Source organism: Desmodus rotundus, chromosome 9 (assembly GCF_022682495.2).
Source record: "Desmodus rotundus isolate HL8 chromosome 9, HLdesRot8A.1, whole genome shotgun sequence".
NCBI classification, from domain to species: Eukaryota; Metazoa; Chordata; class Mammalia; order Chiroptera; family Phyllostomidae; genus Desmodus; species Desmodus rotundus.
The window spans coordinates 97,839,789-97,858,512 of NC_071395.1; the positions used below are offsets into that span (position 1 = coordinate 97,839,789).

At 50.4% G+C, this 18,724-nt stretch overlaps 1 long non-coding RNA gene across 1 annotated transcript; it reads left to right on the top strand.

Moving 5' to 3' along the window:
• The first annotated feature begins 16,949 nt into the window (after positions 1–16,949).
• On the top strand, positions 16,950–18,724 carry LOC128779325 (uncharacterized). Its single transcript, XR_008425224.1, has 3 exons — positions 16,950–17,095; positions 17,321–17,479; positions 18,355–18,724. It is a non-coding gene; the product is annotated as an uncharacterized lncRNA (long non-coding RNA).

Genomic DNA, 18,724 nt, shown 5'->3' on the forward strand with positions numbered 1-18,724 from the left:
CGAGCAAAGTCTGCCTTTCCATTCTTAACAATGACATGAACAATTGTTTTCTTTAACAGGGATACACAGGGCCTGGGCAGCCACGGTAAGGGCCACAGGCACATGTGTGGGGTGTTGTCATTAGTGAGGACATTCCTTGTGGCATCGTCCATCCCTGGGTCTGGTAGAAAGATCCCAGTGTCTGAGGCATGGCTCCCAGAGAGCAGGAAGGGCATGGGCACGTCCCTGAGTCTTGGTTTGCTTATCTTCCAAACGCAATTGGTGGTAAAATGACCGTCAACCTCAGAGGGTAGGGAAACACTGTAAAAATATTAACTTGAAAATGAGCACTAATCTTAACGATAAAAAGTGGGCCAGTGTATCCCCAAGCAGCCCGAACGGTGTGATTGTGCAGGGACAGAGGTGCAGCTTGGTAACCGGGAAGGAGCTGAAGTCACCCTGGTTGTCCTTCCTCCCTGGCTGTCCTTCCTCCCTGGCTGTCCTTTGCTCCCTTAGAAGAAAGCTTCTTCATGAATTGTCCTCTCCTCTCCTGCCCATTCATTTAACTGGATCACACAGAGGCCTCAGTGGTAGAAATCGTATCCTCTATCTGACCTAAGGCTATCTTTTTTATTTTATTTTTTACCTTTAAGAAGCTTGAGCCAGTGAGACAGGAAAGGTTAGCTCTTCACAGATGGTGCTGAGCCCTTGTTTCCTCCTTTGGAAAGGGAGGGTTATGCAGCCCGTGTCCACGGGCTACGGTGAGAGTATTTGCACCAGGTGTCCAGCACCAAACCTGACAATTACTGGGTGCTGAAATCCCATTTCCACCTATTTCTCTCCCTCAGAAGGTGAAATAACCTCGGCTAGAAATTAGGGCAAAGGGTTACAAGCAGATGGCATTTCCGCTAGCTCCTCTTGTCCTGTGCGACTGACTGGTCCACGGCCGTGTTCCTACCGAAGGCTCTTCCCCAAGCCCGTTAGCTACCTGGGCCTTGCTCTGCCAGCCATGGCTCCCCTCCGGACTCCGCCACACTTACCCTGCCCCAGTCTCCCCTCGGCCTGGCCTCCCTCACATAGCTGCCTCCTGCTTTCCCTCATGCCTTTCTGGCCTCTCCTTCTGTCTTCTTACCTGGCACCTCGTGGATGGAAAAAAGAGTTTCTATGGAAAATAACCTCACAGTGGATCCGATCATAAATTCCTAACTGGGCAGGTCAAGGTGGGTAGTCACGCCCTGGACTCTAATTTCTTTAGTGAAAGCTTTTACGCCAGCCCCATCCATTGCTCTGCGCACCTAGGTTAGCAGGCCTTTGAAATACCAGAAGTAATAGCCCTGGAAGGGGCTATCAACCCTCAGGAGGGCACACAGTCATCCTGTAATCCGATCCCCACCTTGCTTCCAGGTGCACTCCCCCCACGGCAGGTTCCCTCCTTAATTTCCAATGTATAGAAGCAGCTGCAAAGCTGTTACTCACTGGAGCACTTACGATCTTTTTCCCTGGCAAGCGTGTGTCCTCGGTTTGGGCCAAATAAACTCTTACCAAAATCCTCTACAGGTATGGACATTTCTTACATCGACAACCTCCTGCTCTGCTCACCCTTAAATACAGGTTTCCAGGGTCCTCCTCGGCCCTGTTATTTTTCTCTCCCCCCTCACTTGTCCCTGGATCTCACCAATGCCCACGGGGAGGGTCCTGAGCCCCAAACTCTCTTCTGTCTTCTAAATCTGTAAACCCATTTTTTGGATATGTTTAATTTTTTCCTACATTGCTCAATTCAATGCAGGTTCTTTTTTTATTTCATTTTTTTTTTATTTTTTAGAGAGAGGAGAAGGGAGAGAGAAAGAAAGGGAGAGAAACATCAACCAGTTGCCTCTGCGTGACCCCAGTGGGAGACCTGGCCCACAACCCAGGCACGTGCCCTGACTGGGAATCGAACTGGTGACATCATGGTTTGCAGGCCAGTGCTCAATCCACTGAGCCACACCAGCCAGGGTTGAATCCATTTTTTTTAATATAAATGTTTGTAAGCTATTCCCACATATCCCATATCTACCTCCAAGTCAATATTTTTGAAGTTAAATACATTTTTTTTGGCCTCAAACTTGATTCTCCTCAGAGCATTTGCTTCTGGGCATGTTATCAGTTTGACTCAAACTCTTACAAAATTTCAAACCAAAACCAAAACCAAACTTGATGCTCCTCCTCTACTCCTGTGTAGGCCGACACTGCGCTCATCCACGCAGTCACCTGAACCAGAAAGCTGGGAGTCGCTCTAGACTTCTCCCTCCCTCACATCTGCCCCCCACATTCCATCAGTCCCCAAGCCTCACACTCTCTGCTCAGGTGTCTCCAACTCCTCACCTCCGCAGGCACTGCCTGCATCCAGGCCCTCATCCACTCTCAGTTGGTTTTACCGTGGTCGCCCCCCAAAGCCTCTCTGTCACCCACCCTCCTCCTCCCTCACACATCTCGAATTGGAGGACAGGAAGAAACTTCCCTCTACCTTTAAGGTTCACCTGGCTCACCTAATGATCAAGGAGACATGAGACAGGTTGGCAGGAGAAAATAGCAAATTTAACACATACCTATGAATGGGGACCCCAGGTATGTGAGAGTCAGGACGGAGAGGATATGTGGGTATAGGACAGCCTGACCCAGGGGTGAGGGAGGGTGCCCTGGGGGCTTCGAAGGGTCCTTGCAGGATTAGAAGAGCAGTGTTAATTTAACTAAACAGAATTTTCCCCGCCCTAGAGATAGGTCAAAAAGAGTTATCTTGGATAATCTCTTATTATGGGCAAGGCCCCTAATTCAAGTCCTTCAGAGATTTCTCTTGAGTCTAGGACTAAGGTTGCCTTTAGCTCAAAAACAAACAAACAAACAAAAACCTGCCTACCACAGAGGCACATCTCGGGGCACTACTTGGAACCAGCCTATTGAAAACAGGAGTGAGTGAGTGGTCAAATGAAGACTCAGTGGTCACTGGCACCAAAGGGGAGCCCTTGTTGAAAGAACATCAGTTGTATTGAGAAGACAGGATACTGGGAGAGTGATTGTCACAGGAGCCATCAGCCTGTGTACAGAAGTCTTCAAAAGTGACAGCAAAGGGAGGAAGTCTGGAACCTGGCTTAACCCCAGATGACCTTCCCTCACCACCCCAGGTCTTTCTGGACCACCTCTCCCTTCCATCTGGCAAAGCTCAGTCTGAACAACACAAAATTAACAGTGTAAATTTTTTAAAAAAATCATTACCATGCTGAGTTACAATGACCTGCACTCCTTGAACTGCCCTGCTCTTTGAGATTATGCTCTGTCCCTTAGCGTGGATACCACGGCCTGTCCCCACCTCTTTCTCAGGACACTGTCTCCTGAAGCATCGGAGCACATTGCTAACACCTTATGGGATGAAACTGCATCAAATCAACCGGGAGGCATCCGGAGCCCCAGAGAGAGCCCCAACTACAGAAGGTCTAAGGTCCAGGCCAGGTGGCACGCTAAGGCCCTTTCAGCTTTGACTCTGGGCCAGCGGAGGGCAGGAATGTCGGAGTCCATAGACCCAGCTGACTCTGAGGAGCGCTCCATCCAGCAACGTCATCTCCCAGCCCGAGGCAGGCTGCTTTGGACATCATCCAAAAGCCTTTCTCCGTTTTCTTGGGAGGCCTTTGGGTGGTAAATGGTCTGATTCCTCCATCACAGTTGGAGAGAGTGGGCCTCCTAGGAGGTAAACAATGACCCACTCACACCGGGAGCTGGAGCTCCAGCCAGGACCTGCACCCAGGCTGAACTAAATTCTGAAAGGCCGTTCCTCCCAGGCTTCTATGAAGCATCATCTGCTCTTCATTTAAGTCTGGGGAAAAATTACATTTGGGGAAGAAAGAACAGAAACATAATTAAAGGATCTGGCAAGAGACTATAAAACCCAGAGGGAACAACTCATTCCTTTGTGCCTTCTTTTTTAGCTGCTTGAGCTCACACATGAATTTTCGTCTGTCTTATTCCCAAATGTTCCTTCTTCTTTTTTCAAGTCCAATCTTAAAGGGCTGAAGCCCAACCCCTTTGTCACCGGATCTGGATCTGTCCTTGCTGTTCTTGGCCAGGGGCTGACCAAAAACTCTACCCTATTTGTTTTATTTTTTTAACTTTATCATTATGGAAAATGTCATAGGTATACAAGAGTACATAGCAGCTTAGCTCTAAACAGGAAAACAAATAAGACAAAACAAAAAAAAACCCCTAGGCTGAAGGGAAATAAGTGTATTTCCACCTCAGGAAATCAGTAGCCATTCTTCCTCCCCCACCACACCGAGGAGGGATGCGCTCAAGGCTGAAGGAGACTCCCTCATCCAGCTTCTCCCCCTCTTACCTGTGTGGCTTCTGGAAAGTCACTTGGAGGCTCGGTGTCCTCATTTGCAATATAGGAATAACCAAACCACCCCGAGTGGCCGTGACAGGGAAATAAGGTGGTGTCTGGGATTCTGCTCTGTAAGCCACCAGGTGCTCTCACAGAGTGCAGGACAATCGTTGCCATTTCACAGGCCCTGGGAGCATCGCCACGCGAAGTGTGGCCACCGTGCTCAGGGGTGCAGCCTCCAGAGTCCATCACAGGAGCTCGGCCCGCCCTCTGTTCAGGCCTGGTTGGAACCACTCACCTCACACCCACCTGATGATGGATCTTGCTGCCCACTACCCCTTTTCCTCCTTACTGCAAGGACAACTTGCCTATCCATCTTGTCTTCCCAACTTCCCCCGAGCTCCCCTGGTCAACAGTCCCATCTGCGCACCCAGGCTACCCCACCTCGGGCTGACCTTGCATAGAGAGGTGTGTGGCAGCTGAGATCCTCTTATTCCAGCCAAACGCTGACTGGCAGCAGCTCTACCCAGCAGTCAGAGCCCAGGCAGGAAGCACGGTGGGCTTAGGGAGGAGGATAGGGAAAGAAGACCCCTCTTAACAGAGTCAGCCTCTGCCCTGTGCATCAGGGAGGGACCCGTTCTTTTGAGAAGCTGGTTTTGGGACCAGTGTGAATAAGATGAAACCCATGACCTCACGGAGCTTATAAGCCAGAGGAGGAGCTGGCTGGCTATGAACAAATAGATGTATAAATAAATAATAAGTAAAATAAATAATGTGTCAAATTGTGAAGCAGAGTTAGGGACTAGCAAGAGTGGAGGTAGGGACGGCTATTTAAGATAAGGTGGTCAAGCCCTGGCCGGATGGATCAGTAGGTTGGAGCATCATCCATACACCAAAAGTTTGCAGGTTTGATTCCCAGTCAGGGCACATTCCTAGGTTGTGAGTTCCATCCTGGTGGGGGCTTATACAGGAGGCAACCAGTTGATGTTTCTTTCTCTCTCTTTCTCTTTCCCCAGCCCCCCCCCCCCCCCCGCTGTCTCTCAAATCAATAACCATATCCTTGGGTGAAGATTTAAAAAAAGATAGGGTAGTCAAGGTCCTGAGCTGTGGCTTCAGTTTCTGAGTGCCCTCCTGGCCCCAATTCCTTGTGAACCAGGAAGCTCACAGCCCCGCTGGCTGGCAGCCATCCCTTACCCTGAGGGCAGCTCATTATAGGGTGAGGCATTCACTGTAGACAGCAGAACAGAAAAAGGGGAAAAAAGAACCCCAAACAACAGAGCCCTCGATGCCGCGGTTAAGCCACTGTGACATTGAACCCGAAGTCCAGCGAATTCTGGACCTGCTAGTCAGGAGCACCAACAACTTGCTTGGGCCATTTTGATGTAGGTTTTCATTGCCCAATGACCACAGGCCCCCTAATGGATGGGCGCCTCCTGGGGGTCGCGGTCCCCACCCCAGGCAGCTGGTCCATCCCACCGCACACCTTGCTCCCCACGAGGATTCTGACAAACCCAGGTTTCACCACCTTACGTTGGCAGATCGCCATCACCCAGGCGAGGCCCCTCGAGACACGCCTGATGTGCCGAAAGCACTTGACACAGGACTGTTGGATGGAAGTGAGCGGGTAAGCCGGGGCACTGCTCAAAAGGAGAGAGGACGCAGGAAGTGTGCGTCTCCCACAAGGCAAGGACATTCCAAAGTAACACTTCACAGGCCTTTCTAGGTCACAGCAGGCTCTCAGAGGCCTTACACCGTTTACCCTTGTACTACCCCAGGGACCAGCGTTACCTCCATTTCATGGACAAAGAAACAGAGAGTGAAAAAGGTCAAGTTAGGGGCATGGCCATTAGCTGATCCCCAAATGAACGCAATGGCGAAGAGGGGACTCGGCCCAGTTGCTCCAGGAGAAGCTGTTTCCAACTCAGCTCGGTTCAGAGCATGTTCACAAGCCTCTCAGGTGGGCCCGGGGGAGGCAGGGATGCCGAGGACACAAAACAGGCCACCACCAGACGTACAATCCAGCAGGGATCCGGACACATGAACACCCACTCATGGAGAATGGGATGCAGCTCGTGGGTCTCAGAAAGGCATCCCTATTTTGTTATTTTCAGCAACTCAGCCCCCACAAGTCTCCATTCCCCCCGACCCCCCTCCCCTCCCAACGGAATTCTCAGTCCAGCCAACACCAGGCTGTCTCAGTCGGTTCCATGTTTCCTTCTTTTCCTTCCTGGGACTTCCTAGGGCTGTGTCTGAGTTCTAAGCCCTGAGTGACTACTAGAGGTGGGAGAGGCCCCTCTCACCACTGTGCTGGCCTCTGCCTGAGCCTCCGGTGTGGTTACCTGTGGTGTGGCTACTGTTCCTTGGCTGCTTCGTGACGCAGACTCCATCAGGATCACCTGCTGGCTGACTCTCACAGTCCTTCTTGGAGACACAGAGAAATCTGCAATTCTCCCACACTGCCTTGGAGCCTAGAAAACTGTGGCTGCTTCAGCCCCTGACTACTCTCAGCCCCGTGTATAACAATCTCTACCTTCCGTCCTCAGGCCGCAGAGGTATGAAGAACACCTGCACGCCGCCCGGGTCCCAGTCAGGAACCGAGGCCGAGCTCCTCTCTCTCGGATATTCCTGCCTGCCTGGGACGCTATCATCCAGCCCTGTGCAGCAGCTGACGGGGGGAGGGCCCCTTCTCTGCACACTCACCTTCTGCTTTCTTGCTTTCACTCCAGCCCTCTAACACTCCTCCTCTCGGGAGACAGAAGTGAGCCGCGGGGAGCCTCGCTCAGCGAGCGTTTTGTTAGAGCTTTACGGCTTACACCTGGACTGCGATGTTGCCCTTAAGCCCCAGCCCTCCGACCAGGCTGTTCTTGCTTTGTGGTCCCACCCGGGTCCCAGAGACCTCTCATCCAGCAGCCTGCATGCAGGAAGGTCTCGGAAGAATAAAAGAAGATTTGAAGGAGGAGAAAAAAGAGCTGTATCGGACGACACGCCAGAACCAATGAGAGTGAAAAGCAGCATTTCTCCCTCTAGGAACGTAGTGTAGCGAAGAAAACAGAAGCCTGTCCTCATCCCTGGGGACCTGACCCTGCACTTGGCCTGCTCCTCGTCATGCAGTGCAGACTGTTGCATAAAGAGGCGATCCCTCTCTTCGAGTCTGTGTCGGGGACCTCCGGAGATGCAGTGACAACAGGACCTTAGGTTTGTCTCACTTGCCCCAGTTTACCAAGCATCTTGCATCTCTAATACATCGGCCTGTCACATCTCCACGAGGAGGGCAGGTGTTGCGAGCCCCACCCTACAGACGAGGGAACCAAGGTCCAGAGAGGTGAAGGCACTTGGCCCAGGCCACCAGAGAATGACAACCGTCTGGAGAACTTATGGCCTCCTGTTCCTAAGTCCCCCGTGAGGGGCACACCCAAAGGTGTAGGGTGGAGACCTGATCCCGTTTGCATTTAGAGGGAACACGCTGGTCGGAAAGGGGAGGAGAGACTGGAGGGATCTGAGGCTGCGGGAAAGAACACGGGTTAGGAAATCATTGCAATAGTTGAGGTGTGAGAGGGTGCAGGCCTCCTTTACCACAGAGGCATCAGGAAGGGAGTGATGGGAGAGAGATGAAGGAGGGTCGGGCATCGGATCACCTCGAGGGCCTGTTCAAACACAGATGGTCGGCCCGCACCTCCGAAGATGCCGATCCGGGAGAACTTGGGAGGGGTCCGAGCATTTTTATTTTTAACCTGTTTCCAGATGCCATGGCTGCTGGCGACCTGGACGCCTTCCTCTGAGAACCCCTCCTTCACAGGACCTACCCACCAGTGAGACCTAGGGAGAGGGAGTCGGAATGAAGTCCATGCCGACCTGCAGTTCCCTCATCGTGAGTGGGATTGGCCAGAGAGACAGTGGGGAGGGGGAAGAGGCCCAAGGGCAGATTCCTGCACTTGAAGCTACGTGTTGGTTAGAATCATCAGTGTTCGAGAAAAATAATATAGGTACAAATTTCCACGTGTCATTTTTAAAATTTATTTGGAGAAAGAGAAAAACATTGATTTGTCACACACTTATTTACACATTTATTGGTTGATTCTTATATGTGCCCTGTCCAGGGATCGAACCCACAACCTTGGTGTATCGGAATACTGCTCTAACCAACTGAGCTACCTGTCCAGGGCCCCTACTTGCTATTTTTAACTGTGTGGTTTTTGGGTTTGATCACAGTGACCCAGGCTTAGGTGACAGTTTCATAGGGCTTTAAAATCCTCCTTAAGATCCTAACCAAAGGTCAGCTATACTTCACTACTGACGTGGGGGACGTTAAAGAAAACCTTTTGTTCATGAATCGGACCACGAACAAAAAGCTCAGGCCAAGCAGCAGAACCTCCCTAAACTTCGGTTTCTTGATGCATCACGCTGGAAATCCAATACCTCTCTCCCAGAGGTCGGGGGTGTGGTGGTGGGGGTGGGGGTAATGTATGAGCAGCGCAGCACCTGGTCAGGACATCTCAGTGAGAGCAATTGTCTTTCTTGCTGTGAGAGCACCCTGGGGAGGCAGCTTCTCTAACTGCACCTGTGGGGCAGGGGCCAAGGGGACACCCACTTCCCATGGAATTCCACCCAATGCAAACAGAGGGATTCAGAGTCAACAATAGCAGTAATAATTCCAGTATTATAATTATTACAATTATATTTAGAGGGGAAATAAGAATTCAGAGGGGAGAAAAAAAAAACAATTCTTTAGAATGGGTGTCCACTGTTTCAATGTGCTTTTATAACAAGTGGATAGAAAGTCGCCTTCCTATGTGCTAGGTATAGGCTGGATATATCATTCTGTTTAATTTGTCAATGAACGGCCTTTGGATAAGGCCCCGGTGAAGGGCTGTAAGTGTTCCTTAGCAAGAGGAAGAGTTGCTGGGTCCCCGCGGTCCCAACAAATGCCAATCCTGAGGCCATCAGAAGGGGGTCATTGCAGGTGGCTCGTTGTCCTGTATTAAGGGCAGCAGATGGCTGGCCCCAGTTCTGACTCCACCGAGGGGCAGCCGCACCTGAGTAGACAAGCCCAGCCTTCTTCTCATGGACGCTGAAACTGTTTTCTCCATCACCCTCTCCTGTTCTCGTTTGCTTTGGGAGCCCCAGCTCTTCCTTTGATGTGCCTGCTATTCTCCCCCAAACAGAACCCTTCCCCACCTCACATTGCCTTTAATCTGAGTATCTGTCCCGGCATCGAAACCAGAGGGCCTTCTCCGGGCCGGCGCCCTGAGTTGGACCAGCTCTGGGAAGCAGTGCTGCTGAGTGTGCGGGCTGGGCGCATGGCCCTCCTTGTCCTGCGTCCCCTTCTTTCCGGAGAGCTCTCACCTCTCCCCAGGTCTTGGTGTGCTGGCGACACAGACGACCTCGTTCTGTTCCTGCCGGCCCAAGAATGAGGCTCCAGTGCGGTTCCGAGCGGTTTGTTTTCCAGCTGGGCTGAGCAGGATCAAAGCCGCCAACCACCAGCAAGCGCCCCAGACACGTCTAAGCCAGCAGAGGAAGCCATGTAAAATGCAGGAAGCACGAAGTAAACTAAAATCAGAGGCCAGCAGGAGTCCCTGTATTTTATGCACGAGTAGGAGATTATCTGTATATACGTGTAAATGTATGTCATCAACACATTATGTCATTGTGAGTTATTTAACACTCATTGCTGCTAATTTGTTTGTATTTATATACATGCTTTTATTTAAAAAAAAATAGCATTAGCTATGTTACTCAGAACGAGTTGTTAAATAACTAGTGGCTACCGCAGTGGACCGTGGTGAGGATAAGTGAGCTACTCCGTGGAAAATGCCTCCCTAGCATATTTGGCTCCGAGTTAGGGGCCCACTTAACTGATATTTCCTAATGTTCGTCGTTCATCGGTTAACCTGTGCATGGTGACAGACAGCCACAAGGGGGCACCAAGAGCCGGGTGTAACGCTGAAGTCCTCCAGGGATTCCCGAGCTCATCCCAACTTAATCCGTTGGCCAACCAGAAGCAGGTATCTTTCCAGACAACAGAAAATGGAAATTGAAGGCACTTTCTAAATATCGTCAGGCCATTTTTCTAATTGGAAGCTTAGCTACGCACCAGAAGTAGGCCTCGTTCGATCTGCAGGAAACTATTCCTGCGCACAAGGCAGGTAGGGCTCTAGGAGCTGGGAGGATGCAGTTTCCCGAAGGAACAGTATAGTGGGTTTGTGTTTACTTACGGAATGCTCACTACAGACGGAGGATACTGAAGAGCAGAAGGCATCGCCCTGATCCTTTCGTTCTGGTTGAAGAAGGCCCCAGAGGCTCGGCGGTGGTGGAGGACTTGACCTCTGTTCAGAGGCTGATAAAAGGTCAACAGGCGTTCCGGAGCAGGGAGGAGGCAACTTGGCGTGGTGTCTCGGAGTGGAGCGCTGGCAGCAGAGTGCAAGTCCGGGATGCCCCCGGCAATGCAGTAGTAGGCCAGCGGGGAGCCAAACTTTGCTAAAGCAAAGCCTCTTAATAAAACTAAACTTTAAGAGAAATAAAAACGAGGCTGTTGCTGTGGCTGAAACAGGGGTATGGGCGCTGAGTCCTCAGCAAGGAGGCCTCTCTCTCATCTCCTTACGGCCCCCACAATGGTGAGTTGGCTGGTGTTTAAAAACCGAACCGAATCAAAGGTTGGAACACGGCGGGTGTACCTCTGTGCCGGAGAGAGTGGATGCGGGATGGAAAGGCCTGGGTTGCACGAACTGAAATTCAGAGCTGGAGCCTCAGGCAGAGTCTCCAGGGCACGAGCCCCCTTCTGTGAGCTGGGCCAGCCGTGTGGGTGCGGAGGACAGCAGTCCTGTTAGTGCCCACTGCTGACATGTTCCCTGACTGTCGGAGGCGCGTGTGATGTGTATGCGACGCCAGCTGTGTGGGGCTAAAGGAGGTCGGAGCTCCCGAGGAAAACCACCTTGGACGGTTTGCACAGTGCAGTGGAAACAGAGGTCCAGGGAGGCTAAGCAGACTGTGGTCAAATCTCTTGATAAGTAATTGAATACCTTGAGTTTCTCATTTATTTAATAATTACATCTCTTTGCAGGTTTGGTAGGAGAGAAAAAGATGTGTATTAAGTGCTCAGCACCCAAGGGGTCCAGTAAGTCGTTGGTTTCCTTCTCAGAGCAATTTCTCACCTTTACTGCCAGATGGCGCCAGTGAGCAGCGCTGCCCTTTCGGAAGGCTTTTCTTTCCACCCTTTGGGGCGCTAGGTAATTATCTTCCTCCCTGTCATGCTCAGGCTGGCATTTAAATCCAGTACTGCACACAGACTTTGTGGTTTTAATCCATCTGCTCCACGAAGAACTGTGAAACTCAGAAATACCTACTTCTAGCCAGACACCCATTTCTCCAACGGGATTTGTCAGTTGATAAGCCTTTGTGATGTAGAACCAGGCAGTTGGGCCTTCAACAGAAGTCAAACATTTAATTAGAATTTTTTTTTCAGTATGCTTATTTCTATTACAAGTCAGAGAAACTGGAAAGAGTGCAGAAATGCAAAGCCCAGGCCCTGTGGGTTTGAATCTCAGGAAACTTTGGACGAGTTAGTGGGTCTTTCTGAACCTCACTTTTTTCATCTGTAAAATGGTTGTAATTATAGCAGCTGTTTCGCAGGAATGTTGTGAGAATACATGAGATAATGCATGCAGGGCACTCGGCGTGAAACCAGCTGGAGGAAGCACTCGCTAAATATAAGCAGTTCTGACTGTCGAGAGCATGAGCTTTGGTCAGGTGGCCATAGCTTTGACCTCTAGCTCTCAACGTCCACCTTGCATGACCTTGAAGAAGCTATGAGCTATGAGCTTCTATGAAGCTATGGAAAGTCTTTGAGCTTCACTTCCCTTGAAAGTTCCAAGATTCTTACGGAAGTGACGGTTTATGGACTACCTTTGACTTTTTATTCGTATCATGCCCTGCTGAGGACAGGACTGGAGTTTACCCACTCCCAACAAAAATTAGCCCAGTGACTTGCCGTTTAAAGCAGGTTATAAAAATCAGGGTGAGGGAAAAGCAGAGTGAGGAAAAACAAGGGACAAGGTTAGGGTCTTAGGTCACATCGTCAGAGTCTGTCATTGCTAGTGATGGGTCACAACTTTGGCTTTGAGCCTCTCGGCATCCGAGGCAATGAAGAAAGGAAATCTGGTTCGTTAACCGATTCCGAGTGCCAGGGAGAAGGCAGGGGAGTGCCGAAGAAGAACCCCCACGGTTCCTAGTTCTGAGACTGAAGAGACTGCGGCGCAGGACGCATACACAATAGATGTATAAATGGAAGTGTCCTCGTCTTCCAGCACAGAGGGAAGACTGTGCCTAGGAATAGAAGCAACACGGAAGAGGTAACGTTGGAGCTCAATGAAACTGTGTGCAAATTTGCCAGGGGCCTGCAGGGCTGGAGAAGGAAGGGAGTCTGTCCCTGAGGGGCCGTCACAGCAGTGTCTGGACCAACCCAACCCCATCCATCAACAGCAGTTTGCACGGGGTGTGGATGGAGCTCCTATCAGATGGCAGGGCACAGGGAGCTGTATAGCATGAGGAGTGGGAAGGAGAGGTGACTTGGGAACTTTGTCCTCACAGCTGCGGTGGTTTTTACGGGCCGGACATCTGGTGTTTCACGACAATCCCCAGAGGGAAGTGAGCTGTCTTTTTTGTGTGTGTTTTGCTTTGTTCTGTTTTCCCAAGGACTCACCCTCATGGCTCTGGAAGGAAGACCACGGACAGGATGGTTACAGGGAATATTCCTTTTTTCCTCCGGCTCTTCTTAGACATTCCTACCGGTGCTGGCTGAGCAAGCGTGTTAAGGCTGGAAAACCATAGCATTGTTAGGCAATTGTGTTCTCACTTCTTTTCTTCCACACCACAGTCCCTGCTCCTTCTTTCTCCTCCGTCCTTCTTCCTCCCTCTCCTTCCACCTTTCCCTCCCCTCCCTCATCTTCCTCCTCCTCCTCTCCACCTCTCCCCCCTTGCTTGACCCTTCCCCTCCCCCTCTCTTCCTCTCTCCCTCCTTCTCCATCTGCTGAACACAGTGGGATTAACCAGTCAAAAATGTGTGGTTCCTTTTGCTGTAGCCATCCAGAGAGGACAGGCTCTGAGGAGCATCCAAGTCCTTGCATCCCCTTGAGACTTTTTCCTGAATAAACTTTTATGCAAAGACAGTGCTTTGCTGCTTCTGAGGTGTTTGTGCCCAGGAGGTTGAAAATGAACTAATTAGCAATTACAATTAGGTTTGGATTCCTGAACACACACTTGGTATTATTGCCTCATACTCAGCAACAATTGAGTAGTCACTCATTCTCAGGACTTAAATACCTTCCAGGCTGTTCCATCACTGAGGGAGGAGGGTATCTTATTATCTCTGCAACTGTCTGCTTTCTAAGAATTCTCCCTGGGGTCAGTTCCTGCCACGGTCGTGATGGCTATTTTTGCCCCCTCTGTGAACACGTGTGAGAGAGCCCACATTTTCACCAGCTCTGCCCAGGCCTGGTGGAGGGGGCACAGCAGGTCAGGACATCAGGGTTCCTGGTGTGACTATCACAGACAAGTTGGGTGGCTTTGGATAAGTCATTTCTGTTTCCTGGTCCTTGAATTTCCCATCTGTGAAAAAGAAAAAAAAAGAATTTGTATACTGAATATAATTTTTTATAGTAGATTTTTTTTTCCTGAGGAAAGGATCCACAGCTTTCATTACTTTCTCAGATGTTGGGTTGATTTATAAATTCTTATGCACCTCAGAGCAATCCTTTGGCTGTGTGTGTCCAGGAAGGTCATACATCGAACTGTTCAGCAAGTTTTTGCTGGCTGCCTACTGTGTATCCGGTCCTTTGATATGGCCCAAGGATGCAAAAGGAAATAAGACAGTTTCCAAGGAGACCACTCTCCCATGGGAGAGACAGACCCGCAAACAAAGGGTTATGATGAGATGTCCGAAGTATAATGATGGAGACACAGAGCCCTGGAGGAACACGGAATGCCTGGAGGTGCTGGCAACATTTCCTTTTTGCCTCCAAAGGGGACGTGAGTTGGTGGAAAGAGGGAGGGGCTTCTTAAGGCTCCCCTTCTGGTTTGCAAAGTGGAGGGCTTGTTCCCACCCAATAGTTCTGAAGGCTGCAGGCTCCCATAGAACCTGTCCCTCCCGACACCCTCCACACAGTATCTCTTGTCTTACACGGCCAGCAAGCTTGTTGAAGTTAAGTAGAAATGGGCCTGCTCCTTCCTGGCTGTAGCCCCTACTATGTAGTCCCCAGGCCTCCTCCTTCTGGACAGGAAGTCCCATACCCTGCAGCAGCCCCTCTTCCTGCAACTTCCTGGGCTCCCCCAGGCCCCCGTCACATCCAGCACTCCAGGAGAGTGAATCTTGCAGACCCAGGGGCATGCATTCTTGCTCACCTGTAGACCGAGCAGTTCCCAGCGGCCTCGTGGCTCTGCCGGAAACACTGCTCGATGGTAAATCTATTTTTTTCAGAACAGAAGAGCAGGAATGTGTGTATCAATGAGCACATGGCGATCCAGAGGGGCAGACACTGCGGGAGGCCCGCGTTCCAGTCCCAGTTCCCTCATTTAGCACCTGGGTCCAAGTCTTCCCACCATGATGGGACCCCTAGTCCAGGCTGCCCTCCCTTCTGCCCTCAGCTACTCCACCTCACTGTCCTGTGCGCCCCCTATAATTCATCCTCCACATGGCAGCCAGGGGGATCTTTTAGAAATGTAAATCAGAACATGCCACTTCTCTCCTCAAGCTTGCCACATACTTTCACTGCACTTAGAATACAATCCGGACTCCTCACCACGTCCTGTAACACCTTCCATGACTTGGCATCTGCCTCAGCTGGACCCACTCCTCCTCACTCGATGGGTTCGCTCACCTTCTGTCTGTCTCGGTTTTGTCTCGGGGCCTTTGCATTTGCTGCTTTTGTGGGCCAGGCGGCTCTTTACCCATCTAGGCTTGGCTTCTTCTTATGATTCAGATCTCAGCTTTTTTTTCTTTTTCTTTTTCTTTTTCTTTTTTTGGTGAAAGGTCTTCCTTGAGGATCTCCTCTAAAATTTCCCCACCCCACCTCCATCCCAGCTCCTTCACTCTCTTTCTTTTACTCTGTTGTGGTGTTTATTGTCATTGGAAATGATTGTTTATCTGCTTATTGTCTGTCTCCTCTTCCCCACTAATGGGCCTTGTCTGTCCCAGTCTCGGTTGTATTCTCAGCATCTAGAATAAGGTGCGGCTCGTAATAGATAATCAAATATTTGTTGAACGACTGACTGAGTAATGGTGGTAAAGTCATTTAACATATTTGAGTCCCAAGTCCCCCAACTATGTGTCTGATCTGGGATGACCCTAAAAAACTCTCTGAGGCAGATGCTACTTTACAGTTGAGGAAAAGTCACATGAGTTCAATAATTTGCCTAATGTCATAATGGTGGCCTGGAAGTATATTCTTCTTTAGATACCAACAGAGATTTGGGGGAGAGAAACAGGGGAGAGAAAATCTCTCCATTCTTCCAAATTTTAAATCCCACCAAGAAGTTACCCATCCATTGGAATAAGCTGCTACCTACCTGATCCAGCCAAAAGCAAAATCCGAGGCCCAGACTCAGCCCAGTGGGTAACAGGCCACATTCCCACATGTAATTATTCTGCGTCGGCTCATTCTGAGCATGTCCACTACACTCAGCCATTCATTTATTTACACATCGATTCACCACGCGTGTACCATTAACAGTCAGGCACGATGATAGGCACTGGACAGCTCCAGGGAAGACCCCCTGATTTTTGCTAAGGGACTGTTCATCCCTGGTCTCCCCTAGAAGCACATGGTTCCTAATAAGTTCTACTGGCCAAATTCTAATTATTTAATTAAATACGATAATGCATATAAAGTGCTTACTAGCCAGGGTTCTGGCACAGAGGAGGCACTCAAAGAATGTTAGTGACGACAATGATGATGGTGGTGATGATGGTGATAGGGCCTGCACCTCCTTTCTCAGCCAGGCTGCCTAGCAGGGGAGAGAGAGAGTTCAGATGACCTCCGCATTGTTTCCCTTCCAGAGCATCCTAGGAACGGATTCAGCACACGTGACTCTCATCGCCTTTTCCTAACTCCACGGCCTGTCCAAGCAACTGAAAGTAATAAGCATAATTTAAATGCTGTGTCTTTCCTCATTAAAATCTATCCAGAAGGGGATGCCAGAGTTATTTTAGTCCATGTGGCCACGGAAGTTCCATTATATTAATTCAGGCTTCTCCACGGAGCCCAAGGGGAGGTGCGGGTGTGTGTGCGTGTGATTATATGCATGTGTGCATTGCGTGTAACGTAAGTTCAGGGAATGCCACCAAGAATGCACAGTTGGCCCCAGGCAGGTGGGAGGACATGAGTTTTCAAAAGAAACTGTTGATGGAACCATCTGGAAATAGCTTCCGGAGGCGCCTCGGGCTGCACTGGGCCTTGGTCTTTGCAGGTGGTTCCGAAGAAACCCACTGGAATGGCTTTCCCACAGGGAGGTGCAGGCCCAGCCCAGCCGGGGAGGCTCGCGTGCTTGGCGGCTCCTTGGAAACTGGTCTCCAGGGCAGCTGTGTCCACCCAGCTTCCCCAGGACAGCAAGACAGAACAGCAAGTGGGACGCCCTCTGCTCACCCAGGCGCCTCTTTCCAGGACAATGACCCTGAGCAAACGACACAGGAAACCAAGTCCAGACAGAGAGAAGACAGTGGGAAAGCAAGGAGGAAAAGAAGGCAGGGAAACTAAGAAGCACACGTTGTTTTAAAAGGTTTAAGAGACATCCTCTCTGAGGGCAGGTTTTGCTGTTCCAGGGCAGGCGTCGGTCTCTGCGGGGAGACAGTGGGCTGAACGATGAAGACAGTTCGTGGCGTGCTTTTCATTTCCAGAGGGTCACCTGGCCCTGAGCCTTCTCGGCCACTGCTAGTATTTGTTAAATACATCTCACTGTATTTCTCTTGCTGATAAATTTGTTTCTTTCCCCACAATCCTTCAGCGATATTGCCCCAGGGAAGGAGCAGAGGAAAGCTATGGAAGAAGGGAAGAAGGAAGACATGATGTTAAGGGAACTCAGCTCACACCCAGCAGGAAAGGGGAGGAAAAGCATTTGCAGGTCTGAGAGGGGGCTCAGAAGAGACAGAAGACAGGGCAAGAGGTAGGAGGTGTGGGTATTTCTGCTCCTCAAAATCAAGGTCAAGACCAGGGTTGTTGGGATGGGAGGGGGGAAAGATGATTGGCAGGTTTAGGAGCACCCAGATAGGGAAATATGGTAACTCTCCCCTGGGAAATGCAAATGTTTAGACAGCCCTAGGTGGGCCCAGCACACACCCAGTATGGCTCCAGAGCAGCAGGTACCAGGGCTGAGGAAGGCGTCTGGTGAGGGGGCTGGAAGTCCGATGGCAGAGACTTGCAGACGCCAGCCTGCTGCAGGCAACACATATGGGAGCCCCTGGGGCCACAGAGAGATGCAGAGGCTGGAAGAAGACTCAGGTGGTAGATAAGGTGGCTGCAGGGAGTGGGGACTCACCTCTGGAGGCCAAGTCGGGGACCACACACAAAGCTCCCAAGGACAAAGTGGGATTCCCTCCCCAGGGAAAGACCCAGGAACCCGACCCAAACGTTAGCACGCAGAACGGAGCCAGCCCCTACTCTCATAGGACTTGTGAACGAGACAGAGTCTGGAGAAGGACAAGGTGGAGAGAGAATCTGCCCTGCACAGCTGTGTTTTCTAAACCCAAAGAGGTCACCGAATGAAAAAGCCTGTTTGAAACGGGGAAAAAAAGAAATTACTTTTAATTGGTCAATTGAGTTTCCTGGGGACTCAAAGAAAGATGAAATCAATTATAGGTACTTTTACGAGCTATATATTTTTTTTTCCATGACTGAATTGCGGTCTAAAAATCTGACCTCTTGGTTACGATGACCTTACACATGTAAATAGATTTAGAGCAGACAAGGCATTCGGCCACACGTTATCTTGTTTGAACTTCGCCTCAGATTAAAGTAGATGTTCTTATTCCAACTTTACAGATGCAGGAACAGAGACTCGGTGACGACAGGAAGGCCCGCTCCACGACTTAGAAGAGGGTTTCCTCCCAGTCCGCCTTAATGCAAGCTGCTGAATTTCAGCTTAACATAGTGGTTCTCTCTCGGGGCCATCTTTGGAGACACTTTTGGTTGTCACACCTGGGGGGTGTGGCTGTCCCTGGCATCTGATGAGTGGAGGCCAGAGATGCTGCAAAACGTCCTGTGTTGCATAGGACGGCCCTCACAGCAAAGAATTATCTGGCTTAAAACTCTGTAGTGCCGAGGTGGAAAAACCCTTTGATATATTACAGAGGATTCTAGGGGAGGAAATTATATCTCTCCTTTCACGCCTGTAAAAATGGATAAGGACCCA